Genomic DNA, 15109 nt, shown 5'->3' on the forward strand with positions numbered 1-15109 from the left:
TCTGAATATAGACTAAATATCCAATGGAACAAATGACAATAAAATGCTAAATCAAATCAAAATATTTTATTGAATGTAACTCTATTTTGATTATCAACGATTTAATTTGTAACTGTGATGGAATACAGTTACTTATATTTTGTATTTTAAATATGTAATCCCGTTACATGTATTCTGTTACTCCCCAACCCTTCCAATAGGTCAGTATGTATGTATTTGCTGCCATGAACATAGTATAAAGAATAAGGCCCTATTCTGAAGGTAAACAAACTTAATTATTATGTATCAGTCTTGTATATCTCATGATATAAGTGTGATAAAACACAAAAAACATTCATATGAACACAGGCTACAGTGGGGTAAGACCTTAACAGATAGATGTTCATATTTATTCTCTCTCTCTCTCTCTCTCTCTCTCTCTCTCTCACTCTTTTTTTTGTCAATTTAAAGGAGTAATTTTTTATGTATGTAATTTTGAACTTACACTGACAGCTAGTGTAATAGTGACAGCATATTTCAAACGCAATAGTTTTCAGTTGCCAATGTCAATCTAGAAATTCACTATTCTCTGTCATGATTACGTTCATCAATGAGTGAAAGTGACTTTGCAATGTCCAATAACTGGGGGATTATTGAGAATAAGCGAGTAGTGTTCTGCTGGTTATGTGATCTTAACATGGCACCCCCACATATTGCTAACAAAGGGACAATTACAAACAAAAGCAACACATAAGATTTCACATTGAAAGAATACAATTTTCAATGTGACACCCTAAAGGATGTGTTTTGGTTCCCTTGGCGTTCAGATGTTTGGACATACTATTAAAATTGGCAAAAAGGGATTTTACAGAGTGCACCTTTATCTACGAACCGTTTCGTAGATACCATTTCATAAAAGTTATGTTGTGGTTGTTGTTTTTTTCTTCTGTATATATTTATTTTTCTAAAATGATGTGCAAAATTGATATAATTGACCTGTTTATTGTTTACTTTTAAGTAGTACGTAAATAAAAGTTCTGTTTGAAAAGGGAACTATACACGTCGGGACATCATTCCCCTGGACTCCCAATATTCATGACGCATTTCCTCTGTTCCCTGATTTAGAAATCGGCGGGGCTCGGTAAATTCCGTAAAACGACGAGGGATTTACTCTAAAGAGGCAGGTCGAACGGGACCGTAGTTTACTGGGCAACGAGGCTGGCTGTGAGCTTGCAATGAAACTGCGGTAAACAAACTCACCGGTAAGATCCAATGTGCTCAGATTTCAATGTTCCGCGAATTGTGCTCAGAATATGTATGTGTCAATGTGTAGAACAGACTGATATCACATGCAGTGTTGAATGGATATGGGTTTAGAGGTGCGTGGAATGAAGCCGTGTGTGCTGGACAGGGACAGAGTCTGTGTGATCTGACATGATACACATGCGTTCACCAGTTGCTAATAAAGAGAACTGATTCTCGATTACATCAATCGATGGAAACCTTCTGATTGTGGGCATCACAGTTGGTAAGTTTGACATAAACGTGTGTGTCTAACATTTTTAAAACGAAGACAGATATCTGAGATTTGCAATTTCGTGTTCGTGGTGGTTTGAGTGGCTCTCATTTTTCCCCCCACAAGACCTTTATTAGACTGCTGATGAAAGACAGCTGCGGCAATATGACAAAGGCTTTATTTTGAGAAGAATTTCAACTTGATGAGAATTATTTATCTTTAATTGTGGTTTAGATTAAACTGTGATGCATAACTTTTATGAACAGGAGTTAGTATCTGCTATAATAGCCTACAGCTTTTCTGTGTTTCATAAAACTTTGCCATCGTTGAGCTCATTTCAGAAATGTCATTTGTTTCACAGGTCAGAAGTAAACATCTTTAATTTATTATCGGTGGTGTTTCTATCAAAGCAACAAGCTTAGACTTGAGGATGGCCATAACCCAAACTCTTGTCCCTCAGTTTACATTTAATGTATTAATTTAGACGTTTCTCTTCTGCGATTGCTACCCTTTAAAAAAATATATATATATTATTATCTATATTTGTTGTAAGATGCTTGTAAAAGATGAGCTGCTGTGGACGATGCTCCTGACAGACACATGCAGCCCATGCTGATGCCACACCCCTCTGGCCTCATTAAAAAAATTATCTTATAATGATCCTCTGAAAACATAGCCTTTATTAAATATTTGGGAAATGCCTGTAAATTAATCCTTGAACATCAGCTTGTGTATTATTCATTTTTCATTAAAGATGTTTTGTGTGTCTTTTATAAAATTAATCAAAAAGTGAGTATTGTTTAAATGCAATTATTCAAATTTCAAAATCACTGAAACAAGTTTATTAAAGTCTCTTGTTTATCGATTTTTAGAATAATAACTAGTAGGGCACAACGGACTAAAAGGCTCCTTTGATATAGTTTTCTCCCAAAAACTACCATATCACTTTCCTTTTTGTCTCTGTGCACAGCAAGAGTTTCCTGATCCATGTGATCTGTGTGTGTTGTCTAAATGTTAATTTTGAGGCAATTTGAAGTAATTTTTTAAATCTTTTGTTAAAATGTTACACATTTATGTTGCTTATGGAAATTCCTGAAAATAGCATTTATTTTTAGACTAAATACAAGTTTTGTTCAGGGTCATTAAATCAAAAGTTTTTTAATAACGGTCCAATAAGAGAAAGGATGGTATTTGGGGTAAAAGTCACCCCTGTTGCAGGGGCTAAAGGCCCCTATAAAACACATTGTTTTTCTTAAGTAGGGTGAATAGATTTGTTCAGAAAATCTTTCAAAGTGTGCTCGTGTTGACTGATCCAATTACAATGGAGATTAATTTGTTTATAGAAAACATGAGATGCTATTAAATGCCAAATTAGTTTGAAATTAACAAGAAATCATGCACACTTTTCTGAAGTAGTTATTTTGAATGAGCAGTATCTTGATACTCAAAAAAGCATCTTGCTGTCTCAATTAATAATTGCACTACAACTTTTGCCCCTATATCTACACAATATCACAATAACCCCTCTTGGGATTAAAAGTATGTGGGGCTTTTATCTCACACTTGGGCTAAAAGACTCCCTCAGCACATTTGTTTTAACTGAATTTTAATACAAACAACCTTTCATTATTTATTTATTTTCTCACACATATGATCAGTATTCAATAAAAATAAATGTATTTTTTCGATCTTGTGACCAGAAAAAAAGCCAATTTTCCTTAGGGTGTGCCTTTAGCCCCATTGTACCCTATATCAAAAACAATTATTCCACATATTCAGGGTTGGTGATTATAAGCAAACATTTATATCACAATTTTCTTGACCTTTATTTTTGGTCAATAACAATATACACATTGTTAAACTAAACTAAAGTAATGGAAGACCTGTCCTCTTTTAATGCAAAAATAGCACAAAAGTAACTAATGATGGACGCAAAAATGATAGTATGATTATATAATATAATGGTTATTTGTAGTGCAACCAGATCTCTTCTATCAAGGGGAGCCTTCAAGGTTAGCAAGCAACACAAAGCATAACGCAGCGGTCCTAGGCATTCTATGGTCGTTACACTGGTGGGAAGACCAGAGGTCTTTTTTTTAAATTATTATTATTTTCAGTCGCTTGTCTGCATTTCAATAATGTCCCATGTATTCTTTTACGTCATTGGTCTCTATGACTTGTGGCCTTAATGTCAGGAATCATTGTTACGTGGCAAGCACATGGGGCTGCATTTTGTGAATGCTGTGGCCATTTACCTGCAAGACCAAAACCAAAAGTGTGTATACAAAGTGTATTGAAAGTATTAACAGTATTTATCCACACCATATTAAACGTGTATCTTTGAAGAAAAGGGAAAATTTTTCTTTAAATTATGAATAGTCCCTTTATCATAAAAGACTGTTTGTGTAAAGTACTTTTGGGTTAAGATAAACCTTCTGCATTATGAACAATATTGCTTGACAAATGTCTGTCTGCTAATCTTCCCCTTTATTGATGTTGACCAAGCTATATGTTGACCAAGCTATATGTCACTCAGTACATTTTATGAATGGGCTTGTTTGCTTTCATTTGAGTGTTTTTCATGGCTAGTTGCCATGTATTGTTAGCACTTATATCTTAAACAGATTTTAGCCATGGCAATTGATTAAAATGTATATAAAATTAATTAATTGCAATTATTCACATAAATGCATAGTTGCTGAAAGCCCCTGAAATAACAATAATTCAATGTATGATGATTAAATTGTTTTACTTTAATAATTATAATATACAGTATGTTATAAAAAATAATTCAGATAATTAAATGCATTACAATATTGCGGCAGATGAGAAAAGCATTGATTAGACAATACAAAAAGAAGGCAATGTATTGTTTATATCCATAAAATGTAACATAAGCCTATATTTGGCCTATAGTTTTTCATTTGAATTAATTAGTCTGTCTGAGATAGATTTATTATAAGGGCTTTTGTAAGAACACTTCAATCTACACATGCATCAGACCTACACTTTTGGAGCATCTCACTTTGGTTGCATTGCATCATAAACAGTGTTTTGGGTCATTATGTCAAGTAAAACTTTCTTGGAAACTTAGAAAAACACGTCTCGAGATCCCTGCATTCAGAATTTTGTTCAGTTTACACATAATTTTTTAATTATAATTAATAGCAGTTAATTAACATGAAATTGACAGCCCTTATTTATTTATATGATTTTATAACTAGCACCTATGAAACTCTTTTGGACCACCTACAGTCTTTGTATTTTAAAGGGCCTTTTTGGTTTAGGCAATTTATAATTGAACCAGAATGGAAGCAAGTGTATGGATGTACGCAAGTGTGTACTTGTGAGATATTCAAGAGGTTCAGCCTTAGCACTGCACCGTGTGGCCCAAATCTAATCCCAATGTCTGCAAGTGCAGCATTTTCCATTCTACACTTAAGAGTAGATCCAGAAACCTTTTCGGAGCCACAATATTTGAAATTCCTCATAGGAATGTCACATTATCAGAAAAAAGCATGATCAGATCTCTTATAGTTTTCTCCATTGGCTTGTGATTTGAAAAAAAAAATGTTGTATTGCTATTGATCACAGTCAACTCTATCTGCATTTTAATACCTTTGCTTAACACTTTAATGTCACAGAAAGTTGAGGTGGCTGCCTAACTGTACCAACCCCCCCACGGTTATAATTAGCAGGAGTGTTGTTGGGTATGTAGTTGCCACATCCTTTAGCTGAAGAGAACTCTTTGAGCGCTATTACCAACAGAAACTGATAAAATACACCTCCACGTTGCACTGTCATCATTCTGTCTCTTTTATTTATTTTTTTTACCTCTGCTTTTCCTCATTTTGCCACTCATATCTGAACCAATCTCGCAAAGGGCTTCTTTGGCACTAGGTTATTGGACAATTTGTCAGGCGAAACTGTTTCTGGTTGATGTACTTTTTGTAAATGGTGCATTAATTTGATGCCATTCATGAATGAACATGGACGGCATGACCAAAATCTAAGTAATTATGATTAGTTATTTTGACTAGAAATGGTTTGTATTTTAATAACCACGTGGCCTATGCACTTTACAACTGAAAGGTGGTTGACTTATTTTGAATTTTTATTCAGAATGGGTATAGACATAGACCAAAAGATAAGGTTACTCATAATGAATGTCTTCCATTGGAAAAAACCCTTGAGTTAAAAACATTTAAAACGCAGATATTATAAAAAAGCGAATTCTGACTCTAACATATGTGTGGATAAGCCACATTTAAAGATGTTGCTTAATAGCTGATACCACACATGTGACTGGATCAATTGCATTCTATATTAATCTGGCACAATGTAATATACAGCATGTAAGATTTACTTAATTTTTATTTTGCATGATTTGCACACAGGTTTTAGAAGTACCGTAAAATCTACTTTGCTTTAGAATGTAATAAGCAATGAATACATGAGTACATTTTACTTAAATTGAGGAAACTGCTCATTGAGTAAAATTAACTTAAAAATATAATGCGGTGCTCGTATACGTAATTCAATGCTTTTAATACATATTTCAAATAGCCCAATGAGGCTGAGTGCACGTTATTTTAAGACAACGTAGGGAAAGTTTGACAGCAGGTCTGTGAGCTGCCAACACAATGACCTCAACACACAGTGATGGTAACAAACAGTGGATACATTTAGAGCACAAACTGGTAATTCTGAGCAGAAATCAAACTCCAGACATCATAAAAACAACAAGTTGCTAAATGTGACCACAAAATCAACAACAACAGTGTTAGACAGGACAATAGTGAGATCATGCTACCTCATTACTGATTCATGCACCGGTACATGATTCATGATTGAACAGTACAAATGTAGAATTTGCTTAATATGTGTTACTTCAAGCTTGAACTAACTTATTAAAGTAAAAGTACTTAATATTTTCTGTTATATTTACTTAATGCCAAGATAATTTCTTTCAGTGCAAGTAGCAACCGTAAACGGCTAAACTCTGCTTCGTGTTACACCCCTTAATAAGATGTTGTCTTATTAAACTGTTTCTTTGTCATTTTCATATCTAAATGAGATAAAGCACTCCTGGCCACTAATAGGTGTGCAAATATCCTATCCCATCCATCCATTGACATTTCTACTCTTTTAAAGCCCAGCTCTGCTTTGGATGTGTGCAGTAAGGGTCATATTATTACTTGGCAATGTTTTACTTTTCAAATCACTGGAAATGTAAAACCAGTGTTGGGGAGGCTACTTTGTAACTGTAGTTTGACAAGCTACAAGCTACTCATAATTTTAAGTAGTTAAGCTACAGTCAAGCTAATCTTTTGAAAAAGTAGTTAGCTACACAACAAGTTACTATCAAAAAGTAGCTAGCTACATTGAAACTACTTAATGAGGCAATTTATTTATTTATTTTAATGTTACTATCAAAACAATAATATTAATAATACAATTTACACTCATGTTATTAATTACATACATTTAATGTGTTAAAATATATTTAATATATTTAATACATTTAATGTGTAGTAACATTAATACAGTTAATAATGGCCATCAAATCAAATACAACAGTATAAAATAAAAACAAAAAAGATCAGACTTTTTATACTATACTTCACACTTTTCAGTCCTGCCAGGTGTAGCCTACTTCCCTAAAGATCAAATTTGGGCTGGTATTTTTAGTTCTTGTCACATATTTAGTGTGGATAATATGTGAAAAAAGATTCAGGGCTTGTTTCTCTGCTCACCTGGGTTCATGCATATCATATTTTCTGACTTTTTGCCATTGACATGCAAGTGCCAGCTTTACAGGTCACATACAGAGGTTGCTCTACAAATATTTGTTCACCTTGTTCAGGTCCAAAAAAAGTGGACGGATGGTCATCCTAGATTGTTACATAATAATAATACATGCCATAAATTATTTCTTTTACCAATCATTTTATTTATTTAACATTAAAATAATAGTTCATTAAACGCTAAGAAATGGAGAAATCAAACAGTTCTGCATGATAGTAATTATTATAATAATATGTACTGTATATTTATTAATATTATAATAATAATTTACTTGCTGCTCCCTATAACACAAGGATGATAAACATATTTAGAAAAATAAACAAAATCCCTCAAAACAAATAAGGGCAGTGGTGGCTCAGTGGTTGAGGCTCAGGGTTACTGACCAGAAGGTCGGGGGTTCAAGCCCCAGCACCACCAAGATGCCACTGTTGTAACTCCAGGTTGCTCCAGGGGGATTCTCCCTGTAATAAGTGCACTGTAAGTCGCTTTGGATAAAAGCGTCTGCTAAATGCATAAATGTAAATGTGAAGGGCAAAAATAACTTTTTTAGTAGAAGTAAATATGCTGTTGTGTGATCTATTAAGAACAAAGTGTCTGAAACATTCTTTGTTTAAAAGAAGAATAAAATTGTGTTCTTTTATCAGTTTCAGATTTACCTGCCCCTGTAGGTCTTCTAAAGGTAAACAAACTGTGGTACCTCGCTTTACATAACCTTCTTGTTTTATCCGAGTGAGCTGTAATGAGCTTGCAGTAGATGGCGGTAATTAACTATTTTTGTTTGTGGTCTGCTGTTACAAAAGATGACAACATTGTATGATTCTGATTAGCAGACAGAAAGATGCTGCCAGATCGTTGGACGTTTTGCCGGTAAAAGTTTGGCTTCTATGCGATAAGGAAGGCTATTAGTTATAATCTGACCAACATGATGTAGCTTTTGGTCACGCTACACTGCTACTTGGAAAACGTAGTTCGCTACAGGAAAATCTACTCTGTTTTAAAAGCAGATGAGCTAATGTCAAGCTACTGAAATTTTTTTAAGTTAGTAGCGTCACTACATGTAGTTAGCTACTCCCCAACACTGTGTAAAACCATTGTCTCAAGAAAAAAAAACACCTAGTTTTTAAGCATAGTTTCATAAGTTTTAAACTAAGTTTAGCTGAGTTGTGGTGGTGAGTTGTGCGTGGAGCGTGGATGCCGCGAAGCCTCCACACGTGCTATGTCTCCAGGGTAATGTGCTTAAGCCACGTGATAAGATGCACGGGTTGATGGTCTCTGAGATACGTCCTCTGTCACCTGGATTGAGGCGAGTCACTACGCCACCACGAGGACTTTGAGTGCATTGGGAATTGGGCATTCCAAATTGGAACCAATGACACTGGGCATTTTCACCTAAATTAAATGTGGCAATAGGAAAAGGAAATGTTTGATCATTAATTTTTAGAAGATACCTTGACAAATGTCTTTTATTTCATATCATATTTTGAAACATGATCTCACCAGAATCAATCAGCAGACCGATTGTGTTTGCTCCCATGTATTTTATCAATAGACTTTGATTGTGTGAATGAAAGGCATATTTCAATCACATAAGAAAATGTTTAGCCAAAATGCTAAATAGTACATATTGGGTGTGATGTAGTGGAGCAGATAGGGCTCCATTCAGACAGACACAGGACACCTATTGGGCCTTGTAGTTTGACTCTGGAGCCTTGAGGCTGTACCAAACTCCCCCACACACTCTGTGCTGAAAATGGATCCATGTCAGTCTGTTATATCAGGAGCTTCTGCTATTGCTGCCCTCCATTTGACAGAGCAACTAACTAGCTTGTCATGCTCTCTTGTGCTCACTGTCAGTCAATTGCCAGGAACGGCTCTGTTAGCAGGTGCTGGTTCCAATACCAAACTGCTTTGAGGGTTCAAGCAAGTTGCTCTCATGTGTTTACATTCTACTGGAACAATAGATGAGTGATTGAAGGAAGGTTGTTAAGTCTTTTTTGAATGGGAGAAATAGAGTGGACTGAAGCACTTGTCTCAGGTGCTCATTTGAATGAATATCACTGAAAATCGAAAAGGTACATGTCACTTCACTTTGAATACAGTGCATTTTCTGTTAGGGTATCTTTGGGAATGCAGCATATTTTTGCCCTCTGACATGAGGCTCAATATGGTTACATGAAATCAGAGTAGACTGGGGCTTTTCTGAGGCAGTCTGTAGCTGGCTGTGTGGTTAATGCTGCGTAGATGTGAAGTTCTCCAAATCTCTGTATAGTAGAGCTGACAGACAAATGCTGTGGCCCTGGAACCTCCTCTTCAAGACTTGCTGTTTCTTGTACTTGCTGCACATTTAAAAAGTAAATGCACTAAAATGTAATTAGTTGACTTAAAAAAAAAAAAAAAAAAAAGTGTGGAAACCCATTGCCTTAAAATAACAATAAATATTATTCTGAACTTAAGTTGCACTGATCTTACCAATGACGTTACAATGACAAAAGATCATTAAGCTCTGAGTTCTGTCTACTTGAATGAATGAATAAATAAATACATTCAGGAAACATGTTGCCTTGAGAAAATTGAGTCAGTACAACTTAAATACTTCCATTTATAGCGTTAAAGAAAAGAATGGCTTCACACGTAACAGATATGACTCAATATATTCAGATATTCGATCAAACAAAATTATATACACTTACAAAATGCAGTCATCATCACCAAGGAGAATGGGGACACCATGAAGCATAGCAGTTTGTATTGCATTGATATCTTGTGTGTATCAAAAATAGAGATACAATAGCACATTAGCTTTATTAATTAACCACAGGGAGTAATAAAGAGTCTGTGACAGATGATTTTGGTTGAACTTAATGCAGAAATATATTTACAACTCAACAATTTGTACAGTCAGCTTCAAATATTTATTATTCAAAGTAAGTCTATAAATTCAATTAGTAGAAATTAAATGCAAGTTAATATTCATAAAACATTTCACCTACCTTTTGTATTAACCTGGTGTAGAACGTTTGAGAGTGTTTTGTCAGCCGTTCCCTTTTTGGATTTGGAAAATTTCAAAAAACAAAATATTGCTGCAAGCAACAATTACGGGGCCAAGCACAAGCATGGCAACCACTGCACAACACGAAATACAACCCAAAGAACAAGAGATAAAATGACAAAGAAAAAAAAACAAATTTCAAGTCACCCAAGAATGTGTTTGAACCTGCATCTTTCTATTCAACAAGGCAATTGATTGTCCACTGTACCACAGAGGCTCAAAAGTGTCAGTCACCAATGCGACATAACAGGCTGAGAATTAGCACAACCACAGTTGCCAGAGCCAGATTTGTATTTGCATTCAGAGTACACAATTGTTGCTGAGGTATAGTTTTTGATACATCAAAGTGGTTTGAACTGAAGCAGGAATTTGGCAACCCTGTATTAGAGTAAGCAAAAATCAACAGAAGTAACATTTTTAAAAGCTTTCTTAAGCAGACTCAAACTTACAACCTTTTGAGCAATGGCCACTCAGTTGAGATACTTAAACAATGCCAAAGAGACTTGACAAGTTTAGAGCGAGCGCACCAACGCATTGGTTAACATGCTAGCTGATTAGCTAAATAGCATGCTAAGCTAATGTTGTCTACGGATAGCATTGTTGTGATCAAATGGATCAAATGGCTAAAAATGTGCTGGTTAGCATGCTAACTGATAAGCATGTGAATTTATTAGCATGTTAACTGATTAGCATGCTGAAGTAATGTTGCCTACAGATTGCATTGTTATCAAATAGCCTTATTAGATAGTAAAACAGTTAGCATGTTAACCGATTTGCATACTAAACTATCGTAGCATGCTAAACAGACCATGTTTTTTTTTTTTTTTTTACAGGTGATGCTGTCTTCAAATTTCTCAATCCTTTCAAAAGATATCAGTCCAATTTATATTAGAAGAACAACACTTAAGACAAAGAAAAACAAGGAATATACCTGCAAATGGAAATTATCTGTAATAATCCCTGCAACTATTCAGTAAACACAATACAAAGACCTCCAGTACAATATAACATCAGTTCTACCACTGGCCCACATGGGAATTTTAATTTATTTTTCCATATGGTGGAGAGACAGTATGGTTGATAAGGGAAAATGTATATAGTTGAAATGACCCAAGGAATCCACAGACACCAACCCCATGATTTTAGGACCAAAAGTCTAAAAGTTACGGGCAAAAAAAGGCTATTTTTCAAAATTCTTGACCCATATGTGGCATTGTCATGAAACTCTGCATGTGCCCCCAGACCATGGTCCTCATAAGGCATACCGAGGTTCATTTTGATAGGACAACATTGCCAAGATACAGCCTCAAATCTTTTTTCACAGCCACCTTGTTAAATATGTGTTTGCATAACATTTTAAGAAAGTCAAATATAGTATAATTCATTCTGTGCAGCTCAGTATGGAGATTATTTGGAGCCATTTTGTGTGCAAATCAGGCAAAGTTTGAAGGAGCAGAAAAGAAAAAAGAAGAATGACAAAATCCAAAATGGAGGCCATGGTAATGGGTGGAGGTTTAAAGTAGGGGGTCCATTGGACTTGGACCGAATAATAAAGAAAAGCTGCTAATAAATAGCCAGTATTGATGGGAACTCCTTCAATACTGTTTAAATAGCATCACATGGTGATACCTCAACAAGCTGATTGAGAAAATATCAAGAGTACATCTCTGAAAATACGCAAATTGTCTTAACACAATTCCTGTAGTTCCAGTTCTGTTCTTCCATAGTTTTGATGACTTTAGTATTATCCTTAAATGTGAATTATAATAATAAAGAATGTGTAAAGTGATCCTAAACTTTTGACCAGTAGTTTGTGTGTGTATATATATATATATATATATATATATATATATATATATATATATATATATATATCTGTCATATCACTTTATGCTATTTCAGTCTAACATAAAATAATTTTCACAAAAAAAAAAAAAAACATTTTTTTATTTCATGGTTAAATGGTGTAATAAGCAGTATAATGTACAGTCAGTTGGTCTTTATCGCAAAATAAACCCCTTCATATCAAGCTGTTATCCAGTGTTGGGCAAGCTACTCCAAAATTGAAACTTAAAAAAACAACAACTACTCAAAAGAAAATCAAGCTTGGAAGATGTTAAGCACTTGTTGTCAAATAATTTCCTCCAGCTTAATGAAAGTAAGTCAGAAATAATCATTTTCAGCTCACCTAAATATAAAGAGATTTAACAGACTAGTTCCTTTAACAATGACCGTGAAGGACAATGTGAAAAATCTTGGTGTCGTATTTTACTACACTCTTAATAAATGGGTAAATTTAGTTGTAAAAGTCTTTTAATAGAATTAGTAATTAATAGAATGATATTCAATTTAAAGATTTGAAGACATGTTTATTTAATTTTGTCTGGACTATTGCAACAGTCTTTATTCTGAAATCTGTCAAGTGGCATTTATCCCATCTGCAGCTTGTGCAGAATGTCACAGCCTGGCTTCCAACTGTCACCAGGAATAGGGAAATTATTACCTCTGTTTTGTCTTCCCGTCACTGGTTGTCAGTTCAGTATAGAATTGATTTAAAGATTGTATTCTTTGGTTGTGCAAGGTTTTAAAAACATTCTCCTCACTACATTCCATTGAGATCTACTAGCCAAATGCTGTTGACAGCCGCTCCTCCCCAGGTGAATCGGAGGCACTCCTGCGGCCCCCGGCAGATGGAACGCCCCATGGATGGTAGGGGTCTCCTCCACCTCCTGCTCCAGGTGTTCGGTAGTGAGCCCCTCCCCGCTCACGGTCGTTGGTCGTTCCTCCGCTTTAAGGAGGCCGGGCTCCTCCATCCCCCGGCGGATGTCCGCGGCTGCTCCTTTGGGGTGGATAGTAGTGGCTAGGACTCTACTATGGCGCATCCTCCTTCCCGGGCTTTGGCACCAATGTAACAGTGTAAAAGGGAAAGGAGGCAGCGAGAACCGGCTTGACAATATAAATAATAATTTAATGATTAACTCAAAGCAAAAGACATATAACACACACATACAGGGCAGCTGTCTGTAGCTCTCTCTCTCTCCTGAATCCCTCTCGTATTCTTGATTAGCCTGATTAGGGGCCCTCCTCCTTTTCACATTTGTTGTATTAAATGTACTATATAAATAAAGTTGAGAGTATACATAAAACAAAATCTACATTCATGTTGACTATTACATCATTTAAAACCTGGTGCAACCTGGAGTTTATAGAAACTGACCACCTCCACTCACCTTAGTCACCTTATATTTGTTCACCATGAACTAAACTGAAGTATTATAAACATGCAATATAAGATAAATGTATATAGCTATAAATACTACTGTGTATATATAGCTTGGCAACACAGTTTTTAAATGAACCCCACTGGTCGTAATGACAGATGTATCTATAGAGTGAGCATTGCATTTGTCTTGCTTCATATAAATTATTATTAGTATTTTAGGATAACCGTTTTATTCACAATAACTTTTCAGAGTCATAGTCATCACAGGTGTCTACTGATTGATGAAGTTTAAAACCATTTCATGTTTCTGAAAGAGATAGCAGTAACAGGTTTAACTTTCCCAAAAAGTAAAGTGGAAAATCATGATATTGAGGTTTTAGTATTGAAGGCATTCTTTAAATGTTAGTTATTGGACTGCAATGAGTTGAACAGCATGGTGTTTTAGCCTGCTGTGTCCACTTTTATCTGTCTCTCAGTCTCCTCTTACAACCTTCTTGGCCCCCCTTTATTACTTCTAAAGTTGGAGTCTGCTTTGACAGAGAGTTGCTAATATTTGTTGACCATCCGTTTAACCTTCACATGGCTCTGTGTTGACTGAGCGTCTGAGTTATGAAGACATTATGAGTTCAAGTCTGCATCCCTGTTTTATAGGGAACGGCTTGGTAAACGTGGGAACTAAGCATATTAAAAATGTGAATCCCTTTTCTAATTACTTGAACCTAGCTTTAGTCTCCTATTTAAAGTTCATATCATTTTGTAAATGGGTGAATGGTGCATTGAGTGTGTTTACATGCACAATCTAACAAAATTATGCTCAAGCTGGCAATGTGTAAGGTAATGTAAATGCCTTAAATGTATTTCCTATGGTCATTAATAATTTAAAGAACTTTGGGCTCTCAAATGCCATCTGTGGTTGAACCTAAAATTGCAAGCAACTTGCAGTGGAACATTTTACTTCAGTTGTTTCAGCACTGATCTTCTCCGCGTTTGGCCTGTGGTTATCACTCGGAGATCTTCACCTGCAGAGCCAAAATCATAACGTGCAATTGTCATGTTGATGTTATGATATTTGTTTAAACGATAATAACAGATCTTACTTGCTTTGAGGAAGATAAACAACATTCTTATTAACATAATTGTATATGATTATTTAAGTGCTTTATTCACTACACATTAATGCTTGTATTGTACTACACATATCAATTTAAGAGGTAAAACTTGTGATATGGCTGATAGGAGTTCAATTGAAGACGGTTTATTTTTATACTACAATCTATAGCCAAAGTGGACAATGCAATTGAACCATAATACTAAAATAGTAGGTGTATACACTGCAAACAATGTAATGTAAAAAGATAAAACGTGGATTCAAGAATGATGGAGATTATATACTTTTTCCAAGCATTATGCAGTAGCAATTAAACAACTTTGCCAAACAGATAACAGTTAAACACCCATCCGGAGACTGTTGTCCGGAGACTGACTGAACCACCATAGCTTCCCAAGCTGACACACACGCACATGCACACACGCG

The 15109-nt window shown here is 35.2% G+C and overlaps 1 protein-coding gene across 1 annotated transcript in view; it reads left to right on the plus strand.

The window, feature by feature from the left end:
• The first annotated feature begins 1144 nt into the window (after positions 1 to 1144).
• tln2a (talin 2a) overlaps positions 1145 to 15109 on the plus strand; it is an 89170-nt gene continuing 75205 nt past the window's right edge. Inside the window, 1 exon segment of the mRNA XM_052151232.1 lies at positions 1145 to 1241. The gene's annotated coding sequence lies outside the window, so the exon portion shown is untranslated.

This window comes from Xyrauchen texanus, chromosome 2, assembly GCF_025860055.1.
Source record: "Xyrauchen texanus isolate HMW12.3.18 chromosome 2, RBS_HiC_50CHRs, whole genome shotgun sequence".
Lineage (NCBI taxonomy): Eukaryota > Metazoa > Chordata > Actinopteri > Cypriniformes > Catostomidae > Xyrauchen > Xyrauchen texanus.